The sequence below is a fragment of the Ranitomeya imitator genome, chromosome 4 (genome assembly GCF_032444005.1).
Source record: "Ranitomeya imitator isolate aRanImi1 chromosome 4, aRanImi1.pri, whole genome shotgun sequence".
NCBI classification, from domain to species: Eukaryota; Metazoa; Chordata; class Amphibia; order Anura; family Dendrobatidae; genus Ranitomeya; species Ranitomeya imitator.
In genome coordinates this window covers 338,950,200-338,969,145 of record NC_091285.1, presented here as the reverse complement: position 1 = coordinate 338,969,145, position 18,946 = coordinate 338,950,200, and the positions used below count along the sequence as shown (strand labels likewise).

Here is an 18,946-nt window from a genome sequence, read left to right as displayed (position 1 = left end):
CACTGCCAAATAGTAGCAGCCTGGAGCCTCCTCACATACTTATCCTAAGAAGAAATTGTTTGTCTTTAGAAAAAAAAATAGCAATTTTGTTTGCCATAAACAAGTAATAATTGTCCTGCAGGTATTGTCATTTTATTGGAAGGTTCATTTTTTATACCTGTAAACAGCAATCCTCCGGAGGAAACTAAACAGACGTTCTGAGTCTGTCACGGATGAAGTCTGGTTTTTGGCTCTATCGTTTTTGGCCACATTAAATTGCACCTACAGTTCCCATTGGTTTCTAAGTAGAAAGCAGCATAGAACATTCAGGGCGTTCTTGTATTATACTTAGGTCATTGTGCTTGTTTCCTTAGTGCACAGCTCTTCTATTAAACCACACACAAGCCATTATCAAAACTACAGGCCAATCTTTAGACTTTCTTCAATCAAAACGAAAAATATAGAAGTAAATATAGTAAAGGGATCACTCTATAAAGTAGAAATGGAGCTCCATACTCGTTTCTCATATTATAGGAATCTGTTCTACCTAATTTATGCTGCTAATCTAAGTCATATTGGAAGTGTCAAACTTCGAACAATAAATAAGACATACAATTGCTGCTCAGGAGAGAAAATAAATGCACCACATTAGTTAAAAAAAATTGTAGATTCAATTTGGACAGGTTCACTCAAATTCAACCAGCAGATAAAATTCAACCTGAATTAACACGGTCCAACTCAAAACAGTCCTTTATGAGCACCTAACATTAAGAAGGGAAAAAAGAAACTATTCTTGGACAAGAACATCCCAAAATATAATATTTTTTTGAGTAATGCAAAAAATATCAGATACAAATTAAAGTCAATTAAAAACATGTATAAAACCAAATATTGTGACACAATGAGAAGAACAGCTCAAAGCTCAAAGACAATCTGTCACAGGAGTTATCAACAAATATCCAAGGTAAACCACAATGGGGGAAAAAAATTTGATACACTGCCAATTTTCCAAGTTTTTCCATCTACAAAAAATGGAAAGGTCTGTAATTTTTATCGTAGGTACACTTCAACTGTGAGAGTTGAGATTCTTAAAAAATCTAGAAAATCACATTGTATAATTTTTACATAATTAATTTTTAATTTATTGCATGAAATAAGTATTTGATACAATAGAAATGCAGAGCTTAATATTTGGCATAGAAACCTTTGTTTGAAATTACAGAGATCAGACGTTTCCTGTAGTTCTTGACCAAGTTTCAACATACTGCAGCAGGGATTTTGGCTCACTCCTCCATACAGAGCTTTCGGGTTTCGAGGCTGTCACTAGGCAACATTGAGTTTAAGCTCCCTCCAAAGATTTTCTATTGAGTTCAGGTCTGAAGACTGACTAGGCCACTCCAGGACCTTGAAATGCTTCTTACTACGCCACTCCATAGTGGCCCTGGCTGTGTATTTTGGGTCATTTTCATGCTGGAAGACCAAGCCACATCCCATCTGTAATGCTCTTACTGAAGGAAGGACTTTTTGACCAAAATCTCATGATACATGACCCTATCTATCCTCCCTTCAATATGGTGCAATTGTTCTGTCCCCTATGCAAAAAAAGCACCCCCTAAATATAATGTTTTCCTAACCATGCTTACTGTTTGGGACAATGTACTTGAGGTTGTACTCATCCTCTTCATCCTCCAAACATGGCGAGTGGAGTTCATACCAAAAAGTTCTGACCCTATGACCATCTCCCATACCTCCGCTGGATCATCCAGATGGTAATTGATGAACTTGAAATGGGCCTGGACATGTGCTGGCTTGAGCAGGAAGACTTTGCGTGCACTGCAAGATTTTAATCCATGACATCTTAGCGTGTTATTAACAGTAATGTTGGAGACTTTTAAGGTCATTGACCAGGTCCTCCTGTTTAGTTACAGTATAGTCTGATTCCTGACCTTTTTCAGAATTATTTTTACCCTAAGAGGTGAGATCTTACATGGAGCCCCAGACCAAGGAAGATTGATTGTCACCTTCCATTTTCTAATAGTTGTGCCAAAAGTTGTTGCCTTTTCACCATGCTGCTTGCCTATCATTCCAGCCTTGTGCAGGTCTACAATTTTGTCTCGGTGTTCTTAGACAGGTATTGGCCATGGTGGAGAGGTTGGAGTGCGACTGAGTGAGTGTGTGGACAGTTGTGTTTTATACAGGTAATGAGTCCAGACAGGTGCAATTAATTCAGGTAATGAGTGCAGTTTAGGAGGGCTTCTTAAAATAAATTAACAGGTCTGTGAGAGCCAGGATTCTTGTTGGTTGATAGGTGATCAATTACTTATGTCATGCAATAAACTACAATTTAACAATTTAAAAATTATATAATGTGATTCGTTTTTTTTAGATACTGTCTCTCACAGTTGAAGTGTACATAAAATCGACAATGTATCAAATACCTATTTTCCAAACAGTATATATATATATATATATATATATATATATATATATATATATATATATTTATTTTTCTTATATTTTTTGCATTTGTTGGTCACATATATATCAACAATATTAGGAAAAATAGTGCACTATCAAATATTACATGATCAGTGAAGACATTGGATAAACACTAGTGATGAGCGAGTATACTCAGGTGATCTCAGAGTATCTGTTAGTGTTCGGAGATTTCGTTTTTGTTGATTCAGCTGCTTGATTTACAGCTATTAGCCAGCCTAAGTACATGTGGGGGTTGCCTGGTTGCTAGGGAATCTGTCAGGTAAAGACCTTCGGTAACCACTACCCCAGCTACAGAGGACGCACAAAGGGAAATGCAGAGAAGTCTTACCCACAGGAACAAGGGGTTGAGGGTCTCGTGTCTATCGTAGGTATCAGCAGCCAGGAGTCGAGACCCAAGGAGAGTGGAGGTGCTCTGGAATACTTTGCACCAACAAGACCTGCGGTCACGTGACCACACTTCAGAGAAGGGGCAGAACAACTGCAAAGCCCCACTGGGAGCCGACAGCAGAACAGGAAATAAAAAGTGAAGAGGAGGAAACAGTTGTCAGGTCAGCAAACCAACAATGTCATACACTGAGAGGGCGGTGAGGTACATCAGGAATAGTCAGATGGAGGTCTGGACACAGCCAAAGGTCATACACAAAGAGGGTGGTGAAGTACAGCAGGGACAACCAAAGGAGAATGACCCCACAATGAGGCTATAAAAACCCTCCCAAGATCCCAAAGAAAGGCCATCCACATTAACTCTTAAACCACCAAACCTGCAAAACCTGCGAACCATGACAGAATCCCCACATGTAATCAAGCTGTCTAGTCGCAAATCATCTAGCTGCGGCAAGGAAAACTAAATTTTCGAACACTAACAAATACTCGGAGATCACCCGAGCATGCTCGGGAAAACCCGAGCAGCAAGTATATTCGATCATCACTAATAAACACCAGTCCAGGGGAGAGAATAAGGAAGCTAAATGATTTGAAGCATCTTTTCTTCACTTGTATCGCTGAAATGCAACTTCCTCAGGGATTGCTGACCTTACTGCCTTTTATGCTCATTTTCCTTCACCACCACAGCTCTGATATTCTACACTGGTCTTGGTTTTTTCTGTGCTCTGTTGCTCCATTTCAGTGATGAGGCCAATCTGAAGCTTGTGATTAACCTTCCGTGGTCATATAGTGGCAACGCACATCATGGCAAATGCATTAGTTTGGGATCAGTACCAAAGTGGAGCAATAGGTCACAGAAGGAGAGTAAACTGGTGCAGAGAACTGGAGCTGCAGGGGTGGAGGCAGCAGAAAAAGTAAGGAAAGGTTAATTTTTTTTTTCTAATTTATTTTAGCCCTTTTACAATCTTCAAGAATATCCAGAAAAATTGGGGCTGTCTGGACATCATTTTTACAAGTTCTAGAGAATCTGAATTTTCTAAATTTGTAACAAATTTGATTTGTTATGAATAAATCAACTCATCCAAACCACGTGGAAAAAAATCTTTGAGACCCACATTGTAAGATCTGCATAATGAACTGGTACAAAGAACTTGATTAACACCTGAAAGTACTAGTTCCTAAACACAATAGAGCAAAGTTGGCAGAACCCTCCTGATTCTTGACCATGTTGCTTTCAATAACCTATCCTTCTGTTCTCAGAGCAGGAAAGCCTTGTCCTCTGCCCAGTGGAAACACATGCATGCCCGGTCAATCCAAGCATGCATGTTTATAGGAGAGTCAGGAGAAATAGTCGACAGCTGAACAAGAGTTTATAAGACAGGGATCTAAGGTGTATGAACAATTTTAGTTGTGTTTCTTGTAACCTTGTAAAGTCTTTGGCTTATTTTCAATGAATACAAATAGCTTAGTTATTCTGTATCCAGCCAAAGCTGCCATGCACCAGTCTATGGTAGATTGTTCAGAACATAAAGCAACAGTACCTGTTTTCATAAATGATATAGAGAGGATTTTATTCTTGTGTCAGATGCAGATTGTATGACATGGTGGATTATACTGTTACAATTAAACTCTCTGCACAGTCACTATACAGAAGCAACCGAGTTACATAACACAACAGGGTTACGACCCCTCTGTTAGTTCAGACAGTAACAGCTGTGATTTACAATCCTTCCACACCAATCATCATCTTCATAATCATTCATGCAAACAGAAGACTCTACCACACAATTTTTATTTTTTCTAGAAAAGGAATCTTTCCTGTTTTCATTGTCACTGTCCAGACAAGAATCTTCTTAATATTCCCTAGGATAGACTAATTTTTAATATTGTGCCAGTCTCTTTTTTTCCCACATGAAATTTCACATGTACCTTTTCTACAGTATGTACATAAGGGCAGAAATATATTAAACTTGAAAATATTTCCCATAACAAATTAGGTTCCTGCTTATGTAACTGCCAGTAACATAGCAGGTGGGAAGGGGTGCAGGGCAGTTGCAAAATTCTTAAGGACACAGAGGCTCAATTCGCTAAGGTATTTATGCTCGAATTCTGCTCTGAAACACTAGTTTTGGCCAAGTCTGACAAAGTAGATGGAGCTTGGGTGGGATGGGGGTAGGATAATTAATTAATAGTTTTGGTGAACCTTACACCAGAACATGTTGCTTCAGTGTCTAAATGGAGTAAAATTTCAGGCAAGGTTCACGGAGGCGCACCTGCAGTTTTAAGATGCACCACATTAGGTGCATCAGATACCACCATGCCACCACTGGCAATACCAGTTTTAATGAATCAGGGTGAACATTTCAAAAGCATAAAAAAAGAAAGTCTATCTTCTCTTTAACTTTTGAGCTCCTAAGAAGGAGCCTGCTTAGTGTTGAAACTACCGGGAAAGTGCACATACCTCGACTTTTGGCTAGATGCCCAGGATCTCTGGGAGAGCTTTGAACTGTATGGACATCATTATGATGCCACAATAGTTGGATTCTGTGGTAGAGCAGGGAACCACCAATCTCCATCCTATAGGTCGCAGACAGCTCCAGAGACATCCCATTCCATACTTTTCAATGGGTCTTTACAACTTTCTAAAGGGGCACGTAAGGGTCATTAAGGCCTTAATGCAACTGCTTTAACTGTTACCCCCTACAGCTAGATCTATTACATTAAAGCCAAATTACACACCGTTCAGCTTTCAGAGTATAGAAACCAGATTTACATGGAGTAATTTTTAATACAATTCTTTTACCCAAAACAAGTGTATACATGAAAATGAGGTAAGTCAAAGTATTTTATCTTTCCTTACGTTACTCATAGTTGCACCAAAATGATCATGTGTGAACCATACACCTAAAATGGAGTAATAAATAAATACATAAATTGAGAGAATTAAACTGTGAATAAATAGATTAAAAAGTTTATAGTGTACACATTGTATGTGACATACAAGTTGAAAATTATCTATGCAAATATATACAAACACAGTTCTAAGAACGATGCTTCTACAAGGGTCAAGAATGGGATGTCAGTAAGATACAACTGGAAATTGTGCGGTAAATGCTGTTAGTGCTTAATGCCGTATGTAGGAAAGAATTGTGGCTAAATGGAATTCACCTTCTGACAGCAGCAATTTTTTTTATTATATGGCTTTGAGAGAGGTTGTAACCATTTCATTGCATGCCTTTATTCTATATATATATATATATATATATATATATACATATATGTATATATATATATATATATATATATATATATATATATATATATATATATAGATAGATAGATATGGGTTTACTTCTTAGGTACTTGGCAATAGAATTACATTAACCAATTAATGACCAGGGGTATTTCAGTTTTTGAATTTCTGTTTTTGCTCCCCTTCTTACCAGAGCCATAACTTCTTTATTTTTCAGTCAATATGGCCATGTAAGGGCTAGTTTTTCTTCAAAACAAGTTGTACTTTTGAGCGATCCAATTGGTTTTCACATATCCTGTACTGGAGAATGGGGAAAAAAATCTAAGTTAGGTGAATTTGCCAAAAAAGTGCAATTCCACAGTTGATTTTTATTTACATTTTTACCATGTTCACTAAATGATTAAACTGACCTGCCATTATGATTCTCCAGGTCATTATGAGTTCATAGACACCAAACATGTACAGGTTATTTTTTTATTTAAGTGGTGAAAAAAATGCCAAAATTTGTAAAAAAAAAAAAAAAAAGATACCTTTTTATCGAGACCTGTGGCGTCTCCATTTTTTTCATGATCTGGGGCTGGGTGAGTGCTTATTTTTTGCGCACCAAACTGATGTTTTTATTTATACTGTTTTGGTGTAGATATAATCTTTTGATCACCCATTATTGCATTTTATTGCAATTTAGTGCCCATCAAAAAATGTAATTCTGGCGTTTTGAATTATTTCCTTTTTAAGCCGTTAAGCAATCGGGTTAATTATTTTTTTATACTGATAGATCGGGCAATTTTGAATGCGGCGATACCAAATATGCGTATATTTGATTTTTTTTTTGTAAGGTTTTATTTTGAAAGGGGAGACAGGAGGGTGATTTGAACTTTTATATTTTTTTTAAAACATCTTTTTTTTAACTTTTTGCATGGTTCAATAGTCTCGATGGGAGACTACAAGCTGCAATACTCTGATCACCTCTGTTACACACAGGCGGTGATCATATCGCCTGTGCATAGCCAAAATGCTCACTTGCTCTGAGCACCGACCGGCGCTCATAATGATCTGGCAATGACATCCATAGAGGTCTGCTGCAGACCTCTGGTTGTCATGCCGACCCATCAGTGACCCGCAATCATATGACGGGGTCACAGATGGGTGGGATTAGTGACGTGCTTCCGGTAAGCGCAAGGTATATGCTGCTGTCAAAGATTGACAGTGGCATTTAACTGGTGAAGAACTGTGAGTGGATCGTGATTACACCCACAGCCGTTGCCAACACATGTCAGCTGTATCGATCACCTGCCATGTGCCTGGAAAGGTGCGGGCTCAGCACCGGAGCCCGTACCATACAGGGAGAGTCCGTCATTAGCGTACTATTAAGCCCAATGTCGGAAAGGGGTTAATAATACTTGACTCTGTATTCTAGCACATACATCTCCATACAGCTGAGATCTTCCAGACCATTACTGGTAGGCAAAATCAATCAATAGATTGGTCAGTAAAATACATAATTCTGTCCCTAAAATTTGGCATGTAAATTCAGATGTGTGTTTGCGGGAGAATAAACTAGCTAAGGAGTAAAGCATCAGCTTAGAGTATTTTGTAGATCTTATATTATCTCTATGTATGCGTTGTACATGAATCTGTTTATTCACTCACAATTAGAAAATATGAGCCCCTGGAGTCACTTTGCTAATTTACTCTGTACGCTAAGGACTCAATTCTACTATTTTCTGCTGTGACCTATTGGGTGAATAATATATGCTTTATTGATTACTGCTGTCACATCTGAAGGAAGGCCGAGCACAATGGCTATGCTAGGAACTAATGGGAAACATTCAGCAAGTTCAGCGAAATCAGACAGCAGGTAAATCGCATTGATATGTCCGTTCTCACTTCCCTAAGCCACATACAGAGTGCAGGGATTTCTTCCTAGGATTTAATAGAAATGTGAGGGGAATTGTATCACTTTAGCAATGCTCAATAAATGCTTGTGTCGTCTACTCATTATGTGCAAGGGAAATGTTAGGGTCAAATATTGATTTATTCAAAGAAAACCACTATTCCAAACCTGTTTGGCCTCTACAAACGTTATTTTGCTGTGTATCTATTTTTGTAGCTGCAATTGACTCACAGCCAAAGTAGTTTATTCAGGACAGATTTATGGTGATAGAGTAAGAAGAGTATACATCAATACACTGAGGAATGGCCAGCCCCTATACAGGAGTGCGTGGTACAAAGGGATCAATTGTCCAAAAAATGTAGAGTGCAAACATTTCTAATTAAACCTGTTAAAGAACAACCATTCTAATAATAATTAAAACATGATGAGGCCATAATTCTAATCAATAAACTTGAACTTATAGTGACTCTTGACCCGAGAAAATAAAAAAAGCCACTGCACATTCCTAATGTATTGTCCTCCCTATTAACCCCATTTCAGAGTCCCTTTATCAGTGATAAAAATGGTTGCCTGTATCGAACATTTAGAAAAGTTAGTTACTTGCATGTCATACATCTCCATTGTCAGTGCCAATTGTATGGTTATTTTACAGTAGGAATCGGAGATGATGGAGTTGATCCTTAGCAAATCGAATATATTACATATTTCCCCAAAATTATGTATTCTAGAGAATCCAAAATGTTTTACATTTTATTAACATGGCTCTAGTTGTGTTGCTGTCTTCTTTAAAGAGAACTCCCAGCACCAAGAATATGTTATGCTATATATATATTATGTATAATAGGTTCCATGTGAAATGCATCAGTCCACAGGCTGCATCCCTGGGCAGAGGGGACAAGATATTCTCCTTCTGACCTCCCCCACCTTTGTAATTCCCACAGTAAATACCAGCAGGTTCCAGCCCCCTGCGGCTATAGTAATGTATGTCTGGCCTGTTTTTTCTATTGGCCTGCCCTGTGTATCTGTGATATATATTCTGTGTTTCTAAATAAAGTGTGTTCTTTTAGACTGGAAATACCTGGAGTAGCAGTCAGCTTTTATATGCTACCATGTAATCAAGAAATTCTAGCCAGCGTCCTTCATTCAGAATCCAGCAAAAGCAGAGTGGACCTCCTGAAACACGGGGGGTGCTGAAAGTGGTACTACAGCACAATAGACCCCGTTACACTGGTGGCAGCGGTGGGACGTGATACCCCTTCTACAGGAGGAAAGGAATGAATGGAAGACAACTACCAGAAGTTAAAGAGGACTACACTAAAAGATCTGGTGGAAGCCCGAGGGTTAATCGCCAGCAACAAAACAAAAGCAGATTTGATAGCAGCCATCATGGAACACGACAGTGCGGCGCCCCCCAATGTGAACATGGAGGAGACTGAATTCCAGAGGGAGGTAAAGAACAGACTGGCGTTCTATGGCCCAAACCCTGCAGTAGAGATCATACGAGAGGTGATGGCTGATGTGCGTACTGATCTGAAGGAAAAGATGGCAGAGCGGACCAGAATAGAGCTAGCCAAGATGGAGATGGCAGAGCGGGCCAAAGTGGAGCTGGCCAAGATGGAGATGGCAGAGCGGAGAGAGGAGAGTCAGCGAGCAAGGGGAGCTCTGGCCTCCGCCCAGGTACCTTCAACAGTAAGCCACAAAAAGATCCAGTATAATGCCTTCCGACAGTTGGGGGAGGCAGAGGAAGACTGATGGCTTTCTGCAGGACTTTGAGCGGCAGTGTGCCCTTCATCAAGTGAAGCCGGAGGAACGGGTTCAAATTCTGGCCAGCAAGCTGACAGGCCGGGCAGCGGATGCCTATCGCACGGTACCTGATGGGGACTGTATGGACTGTGAGCGGATCAAAGAAGTGATCTTGGCCCGGTATGCGCTGACACCAGAGGCATACCGCCAAAAGTTCCGCGGACTTATAAAACGAGTAACCGATACCCACGCTGAATGGGCCTGTAAATTACGGTGGTCACTGCTACAGTGGGTACAAGGGAGCCAACCAACCAACTGTGGAAGCTGTGCGGCGTAAAGTCCATTAGAAGCGCCCCGTACCACCCGCAAACCAATGGGTTGTGTGAATGCTTTAACGGGACATTAAAACAACTCATTGGGACTTTTACCAGGACCTACAGGGACTGGGAGAAATTCTTGCCTCACCTCCTGTTTGCCTATCAAGAGGTGCCCCAAGAATCGACGGGGTTCTCCCCATTCGAACTGGTATACGGGAGACGGGTAAGGGGACCCCTAGACTTAGTGCTAGAACACTGGGAAGGGGAGGGCATCATAGAAGGGGTTCCTATTGTACCCTATGTGCTGGAATTCTGGGACCGCCTACAGGAGCTGACCCAGGCTGTACGTGGGAACATGCAGGTGGCCCAGCGGCGCCAGCGCGTATGGTACGATTGGAGGGCCAGAGAGCACACCTTGGAAATAGGGCAGAAGGTCCTGGTGTTAGAGCCCACTAGGCAGAACAAGTTCCAAGCTGCATGGCAGGGGCCCTACCAGGTAGTGGGGAAAATAGCCGACACCACCTATAATGTCGCCGATTGTGACGACCCCAGGGTTATCCGCATGTTCCACGTGAATATGCTGAAGCCCTATCGGGAGCGCCCTGAAGAGGTAGTGGCCATCTGTGCACCTGAAGCAGAGGATTTAGCCGGACTTTTCTTGCCTGATGTCTTAAGGGAGAGGACTCAGTCTAAAACATGGGACCAGGTACACTGGGGTGAAGACTTAGGTCCCCGGGAGAGACAGCAGGCGGAGGAGTTGTTAAGGCAGCGACAGAGGATGTTTTCGGGGAAACCCGGGTACACTCACCTGGCACAACACAAGGTTGAGACCCAGGATCAGACCCCCCTGCGACAACCCCCCTTCCGCATCCCTGAGTCTGTACGAGAAGGGATGCGACAAGAGATACAAGAGATGTTGCGTTTAGGGGTCATTGAAGAGTCAGATAGTCCCTGGGCATCCCCCGTAGTGTTAGTGCCCAAGAAGGATGGAACTACACGGTTTTGTGTAGACTATCGTAAGCTCAATGAGAAAACAGTGACGGATGCGTATCCCATGCCGCGTGTGGATGAGTTGTTAAACCGGCTGGCGGGGGCAAAGTGTTTGACCACCATCGATCTATGCAAAGGCTACTGGCAGATTCCCCTTAGTCCTGATGCTATTCCCAAGTCGGCATTTGTCACCCCGTTTGGCTTATTCCAGGTTCGAGTTATGCCATTCGGGATGAAGACTGCCCCGGCGACCTTTCAGAGGCTGACTGACCGGCTTCTGGATGGTCTCCAGGACTATGCGTGTGCCTACCTGGATGACATCGCCATCTACAGCGCTACATGGGAAGAGCATATAAATCACCTAGAGACAGTATTAGACAGGATCCACAAGGCCGGAATCACCCTGAACCCAAAGAAGTGTCACGTGGGCAAAGCAGAGGTTCAGTATTTAGGGCATTGGGTGGGAAGTGGGAAACAGAGACCAGAACAAGCCAAGATTGAGGCCATAGCCAGATGGCCCACCCCACACACTAAAACCCAGGTCATGGCGTTTCTAGGGACAGCGGGGTATTACAGGAAATTCGTTCCCAATTACAGCAGCGTGGCCAAGCCCCTCACTGATCTGACCCGCAAGAACCAACCCCGCCAGGTAACCTGGACCCCAGAGTGTGAGGAAGCCTTCCGCCAGCTAAAGGACGCCCTCACCAATACCCCTGTATTGGCCGCACCCGATCCAACTAAACGTTTCCTTGTTCACACAGACGCTTCTATGTTTGGTGTTGTGAATTCTGTGGCAGAGCTCCCTCCTGTGGTCACAAGTGGTACTTCGGCTGATTCTCTCTGTAAGCTTCCGTTGGTGGAGGGAAGTGGTACTGCGGCTTCTGAGTTTCCTCCCTCAGGTGATGTTGTGAGGTCGTTAGGTGCTGCTCTACTTAACTCCACCTAGTGCTTTGATCCTGGCTTCCTGTCAATGTTCCAGTATTGGACTTGTTTTCCTCCTGGATCGTTCCTGTGGCCTGCTGCTCTGCATAGCTAAGTTTGCATTTGCTATTTTGTTTGCTTTTCTTCTGTCCAGCTTATCTATTTGTTTGCTAGAAGCTCTGGGACACAGAGGGTGTACCTCCGTGCCGTTAGTTCGGTACGGAGGGTCTTTTTGCCCCCTTTGCGTGGTTTTTAGGGTTTTGTGTTGACCGCAAAGTTACCTTTCCTATCCTCGCTCTGTTCAGAAACTCGGGCCTCACTTTGCTAAATCTATTTCATCTCTATGTTTGTCTTTTCATCTTACTCACAGTCATTATATGTGGGGGGCTGCCTTTTCCTTTGGGGTATTTCTCTGAGGCAAGGTAGGCTTATTTTCTATCTTCAGGCTAGCTAGTTTCTCAGGCTGTGCCGAGTTGCATAGGTAGCGTTAGGCGCAATTCACGGCTGCCTCTAGTGTTGTTGGATAGGATTAGGGATTGCGGTCAACAGAGTTCCCACGTCTCAGAGCTCGTTCTATGTTTTTGGATTATTGTCAGATCACTGTATGTGCTCTGACCTCTATGTTCACTGTGGTACTGAGTTGCCTAATCATAACAGTTTGGATTGGGGGCAGTACTAAGCCAAGTCGGGCTCGACGGCCAAGAACACCCGGTAACTTACCTGAGTCGGAAACTACTGCCCCGTGAAGTAAGCTATGCGGCCATCGAGAAGGAGTGTCTGGCAATAGTATGGGCACTCAAAAAGTTACAACCATATTTGTATGGATGACAGTTTGCCCTCCTAACGGACCATAATCCCCTAGTCTGGCTTAATCAGGTCTCCGGAGACAACGCCAGATTACTGCGGTGGAGTTTAGCCCTACAACCTCTGGACTTTACCATCCACTAACAGAACCGGCAAACAAAACGGTAATGCTGATGGACTAAGTCGACAAACGGAACTTGTACCAACCCCATAAACTTCGGTCATCCCCAAACCGATCCGTTAAGGATCAGACTGTGTATGCCGATCGCGTCGCTGAAAAGGGGAGCCGTGTTACAGAACCCCAGCACCAAGAATATGTTATGCTATATATATATTATGTATAATAGGTTCCATGTGAAATGCATCAGTCCACAGGCTGCATCCCTGGGCAGAGGGGACAAGATATTCTCCTTCTGACCTCCCCACCTTTGTAATTCCCACAGTAAATACCAGCAGGCTCCGGCCCCCTGCGGCTATTGTAATGTATGTCTGGCCTGTTTTTTCTATTGGCCTGCCCTGTGTATCTGTGAAATATAGTCTGTGTGTTGTAAATAAAGTGTGTTCTTTTAGACTGGAAATACCTGGAGTAGCAGTCAGCTTTTATATGCTCCCATGTAATCAAGAAATTCTAGCCAGCGTCCTTCATTCAGAACCCAGCAAAAGCAGAGTGGACCTCCTGAAACACGGGGGGTGCTGAAAGAGGTACTACAGCACAATAGACCCCGTTACACTTGCATGTCAAACATCTCCACTGTCAGTGCCAATTGTATGGTTATTTTACAGTAGGAATCGGAGATGAAGGAGTTGATCCTTAGCAAATCGAATATATTACATATTTACCCAAAATTATGTATTCTAGAGAATCCAAAATGTTTTACATTTTATTAACATGACTCTAGTTGTGTTGCTGTTTTCTTTAAAGGCAGATGGGAAGGGGTTAGAATAGTAAGGTACATTATATTCGCCTGTCCTTTCCCTCTCCCTAGGGCATATCGGCTGTTGCAGCTATGCAGTGCTCCATGTCAGTCTTCGGTTCTTCCAGAGCTCCCAACCGATGCTGAGGCCAGTGGTAACATGCATCACCCTTCTCCCACAGGACCACGTGACGCCAATCACTTACCTTAGGGAATAAGCAAAGACTGGCAAAAAGGAACTGGGAGCTGTGTAGGCCCCATAAGGACTGCTGAGGGTCTAGGAATGATAACTATATTGTATTTTCCTATTTTTAAACCTTCTGTTTATTAAGAGAACTATGAGCACAATTTTTTTTTTCACAGCAATCAAGAACATTTTTATTTCGACTGATTTAATTCAGACTGAATTGATCAAATCTTCCCAAAACTTTTTTTTGGGTCAAAAATTGGGGTTTTCTTTTAATTTTGAATACTATACCGACAAAGTGTGTGTACTTTTCTTCCCAAAGCATTCATATGGTGGCTCATATCTAATAACCATATACATATGAATACTCTAGTTAACTATACAAAATGTATTTGTAAAAAAATGACATTTGTAAATATCCCCACAGAGCACCATTATTTCTGTCCTACATATGGCTTCTTATATTCATTCAGTAAATCAATAATTATTATTTGTTACTTTCATTCACATATTTTTAGATCTTCCAGGACTTCTTGCTTCTATCAATTATTATCCACAGAATGATTTGTAAAAATAATACAATGTATCTGCTGAATGCTGATAGAATTCTTAAAAGCATATGTTCAAGAACAATTTATTAAACTTGATTGCTGATTCAATGAATAATAAGCCCATACGTCTTCTTCAGTTTATTAATAGCAAGGCATTACTGCCAAGAGAAAATTTACATAAATGGAACTTTCTGCAATAACATTAAGTGACAACTTCAACTCTTAATTGCAAATTATTTAATACCACCTGCTGAGACGTTTGGCTTTATCTGCGTTATTTGTTTATATTTTCACCATTTCTGAGTGCATTAACCCACTATAAGGAATCTTTGAGAAATTACAAAGTCTTGGACTTTTATGCATGTAGCTAATGCATATAACTGAAAAGGTCAGTTTTTTCACCTACTGATTTTAATATATTTGAACTAGTTTCTGACCTCGGACGGGATAGTACGTCCGAGGTCAGATCCCCTGCTTTGATGCAGGGCTCCGCGGTGAGCCCGCATCAAAGCCGGGACATGTCAGCTGTTTTGAACAGCTGACATGTGCCCGTAATGTAAAGAAAAGGTAGGGCTGACAGCACTCACACAAAAGGGCGCTCGTTCCTTGTCCAGGGAACCAACCTGGATATTTCAAATAGTCCAAAAGAAGATGAACAGCGCTCCAGCCGGGTGTCGTATTATCAAAAGAAATCTTTATTGATCCATGAAGAAGCAACGTTTCGACCAGTATCCTGGTCTTTTTCAAGCATGTGCCCGTAATAGGCGCGGGCAGAATCGCGACCTGCCCGCACCTATTAACTAGTTAAATGCCGCTGTCAAACGCAGACAGCGGCATTAACTACCGCTTCCGGCCGGGCGGCCGGAAATGACGTCATCGCCGACCCCCGTCACATGATCGGGGGTCGGCGATGCGTCAGGATGGTAACCATAGAGGTCCCAGAGACCTCTATGGTTACTGATCACCAGTGGCTGTGAGCGCCACCCTGTGGTTGGTGCTCACAGCACACCTCCATTTCTGCTACATAGCAGCGATCAGCAGATCGCTGCTATGTAGCAGAGGCGATCGTGCTGTGCCTGCTTCTAGCCTCCCATGGCAAAAGTTTAAAAAAAAGTTAAAAAAAATGTGAAAAAAATAAAAAAAATATAAAAGTTTAAATCGCCCCCCTTTCGCCCCAATCAAAATAAATCAATAAAAAAAAATCAAATCTACACATATTTGGTATCGCCGCGCTCAGAATCGCCCGATCTATCAATTAAAAAAAAGCATTAACCTGATCGCTAAACGGCGTAGCGAGAAAAAAATTAGAAACGCCAGAATTACGTTTTTTATGTCGCTGCGACATTGCATTAAAATGCAATAACGGGCGATCAAAAGAACATATCTGCCCCAAAATGCTATCATTAAAAGCGACATCTCGGCACGCAAAAAATAAGCTATCAACCGACCCCAGATCACGAAAAATGGAGACGCTACGAGTATCGGAAAATGGCGCAATTTTTATTTTTCTTTTTTTTGCAAAGTTTGGAATTTTTTTTCACCACTTAGATAAAAAATAACCTAGTCATGTTAGGTGTCTATGAACTCGTACTGACCTGGAGAATCATAATGGCAGGACAGTTTTAGCATTTAGTGAACCTAGCAAAAAAGCCAAACAAAAAACAAGTGTGGGATTGCACTTTTTTTGCAATTTCACTGCACTTGGAATTTTTTTCCCGTTTTCTAGTACACGACATGCTAAAACCAATGATATTGTTCAAAAGTACAACTCGTCCCGCAAAAAATAAACCCTCACATGGCCAAATTGACATAAAAATAAAAAAGTTATGGCTCTGGGAAGGAGGGGAGTGAAAAACGAACACGGAAAAACGAAAAATCCCAAGGTCATGAAGGGGTTAATTCAGGATTTAGTTAAAATAATTGACACTTTTCTACACATTTTGCACATGCTCTTCAGATGACTTATTCGTTGGCCGTGCCACTGCACAAGTATAGTACAGCATTGGTAACTACTTTGGCATTATTATTATTATTATTATTATTATTATTATTATTATTATTTATTGTTATAGCGCCATTTATTCCATGGCGCTTTACATGTGAGGAGGGGTATACATAATAAAAATAAGTACAATAATCTTAAACAATACAAGTCATAACTGGTACAGGAGGAATGAGGACCCTGCCCACGAAGGCTCACAATCTACAAGGGATGGGTGAGAATACAGTAGGTGAGGGTAGAGCTGGTCATGCAGCGGTATAGTCGATCGGTGGTTACTGCAGGTTGTAGGCTTGTCTGAAGAGGTGGGTCTTCAGGTTCTTTTTGAAGGTTCCGATGGTAGGCGAGAGTCTGATGTGTTGTGGTAGAGGGTTCCAGAGTAGGGGTGATACGCGCGAGAAATCTTGTATACGATTGTGAGAAAAGGAGATAAGAGGGGAGTAGAGAAGGAGATCTTGTGAGGATCGGAGGTTGCGGGTAGGTAAGTATCGGGAGACGAGGTCACAGATGTATGGAGGACACAGGTTGTGGATGGCTTTGTATGTCATGGTAAGGGTTTTGTAGTGGAGTCTCTGGGCAATGGGGAGCCAGTGAAGGGATTGACAGAGGGGAGAGGCCGGGGAATAGCGGGGGGACAGGTGGATTAGTCGGGCAGCAGAGTTTAAAATAGATTGGAGGGGTGCGAGAGTGTTAGAGGGGAGGCCACAGAGCAGGAGGTTGCAGTAGTCAAGGTGAGAGATGATGAGGGCATGGACTAGGGTTTTTGCAGATTCATGGTTGAGGAATGAACGGATACGTGAAATATTTTTGAGTTGAAAGCGGCAGGAAGTGGAAAGGGCTTGGATATGTGGTTTGAAGGAGAGATCAGCGTCAAGGATTACCCCGAGGCAGCGAGCTTGTGGGACTGGGGAGAGTGGGCAGCCATTTACTGTAATGGATAGGTTCGTTGGGGGGGTCGCGTGAGATGGGGGAAAGATGATGAATTCTGTTTTGTCCATGTTAAGTTTTAGAAATCTAGTGGAAAAGAAGGATGAAATAGCAGACAGACATTGAGGGATTCTGGTTAGAAGGGAGGTGATATCTGGTCCAGAGATGTAGATCTGTGTGTCGTCAGCGTAGAGGTGATACTGAAAGCCATGAGATTCTATGAGCTGTCCCAGGCCAAAGGTGTAAATGGAGAAAAGCAAGGGCCCAAGAACTGAACCTTGTGGGACTCCGACAGATAAGGGGCGAGGTGAGGAGGTGGTGTGTGAGTGGGAGACGCTGAATGTCCTGTCTGTTAGGTATGATGAGATCCAGGATAGGGCCAAGTCTGCGATGCCAAGGGATGAGAGGGTTTGTAATAATAGGGAATGGTCCACTGTGTCAAAGGCAGCCAACAGGTTGAGGAGGAGGAGGATAGAGTAGTGTCACTTGCTCTTGGCGGTTAAGAGGTCATTGGTGACTTTAGTTAGGGCAGTTTCGGTGGAATGGTGTGACCGGAAGCCAGATTGTAGGCGGTCAAAGAGGGAGCAAGAAGAGAGATGGAAGGACAGTTCAAGGTAAATGTGTTGTTCCAGTAGTTTGGAGGCATAGGGGAGAAGTGATATAGGGTGATAGCTAGATACAGAGGATGGGTCAAGAGAGGGCTTTTTGAGGATAGGTGTGATGGAGGCATGTTTAAAGCTTGAGGGGAAAACACCAGTTGTTAGTGATAGGTTGAAGAGATGGGTTAGGGTTGGGATGAAGACTGTGGTGAGGTTTGGGATGAGGTGGGATGGGAGTGGGTCAAGTGCACAGGTGGTGAGATGCGATCTTGAGAGTAGAGTGGAGAGTCGATCTTCTGTAATGGTGGAGAAGTTGGTTTTGGAGGTGGAGGGCTGGGAAATCGGGAGGAAGGGCTCTGGGGGTTGTTGACCAAAACTGTCTCTAATGCTATCAATCTTCTGCTTGAAAAATGAGGCAAAGTCTTCAGCATCTTCAGGCATCTAAGGCATTTACCTTCAATACATTGTATGATATACAGGCTGTGTTTGCAGCACCAAATTGCCTACTACTGACTCTATTTAGGCTTAAAGGGGTTGTCCACTACTTGAACAACCCCTTCTCAATCCCTCTGTTTGCCTTCAGTAAAATAATAACACCTATACTCATCTCCAGTGTACGCGCTATTCCCGTTGCTTCTGTGTTGGTCCTTTCGGGCTCATGTAACATTGCTTTGTCACATGCTCCTTGTGGCCAATCAGAGGTTTCTTCAGCTTTCACTTACTCCGAATGTATGTTATTTGTCCAAAGGCAGGGAAAAGTCAAATGTCCGCTGAATAACCATAGGGATCGTGTGATATAACAATATCATGTGATCCCCGGAAGAGCCAGTGCTGACACCGCTGGAATGCCACCAGCACCGGACATAAACATAAGTGTTATTATTTTACTGGGGGCAAAGTGAAACTTGCTATGACATGCATTGACCCCTCACAGGACCAAGTGAAGCTAATCACTGGCCTTAGTGCTGGAACGGAGCACGGAAGG

General features: G+C 42.5%; 1 protein-coding gene across 1 annotated transcript in view; it reads left to right on the top strand.

Annotated features, from left to right (window-relative positions):
- The window catches only part of TAFA5 (TAFA chemokine like family member 5), an 875,188-nt gene that overhangs the window by 388,333 nt on the left and 467,909 nt on the right, over window positions 1–18,946 (top strand). The gene's annotated exons all lie outside the window — the stretch shown is intronic.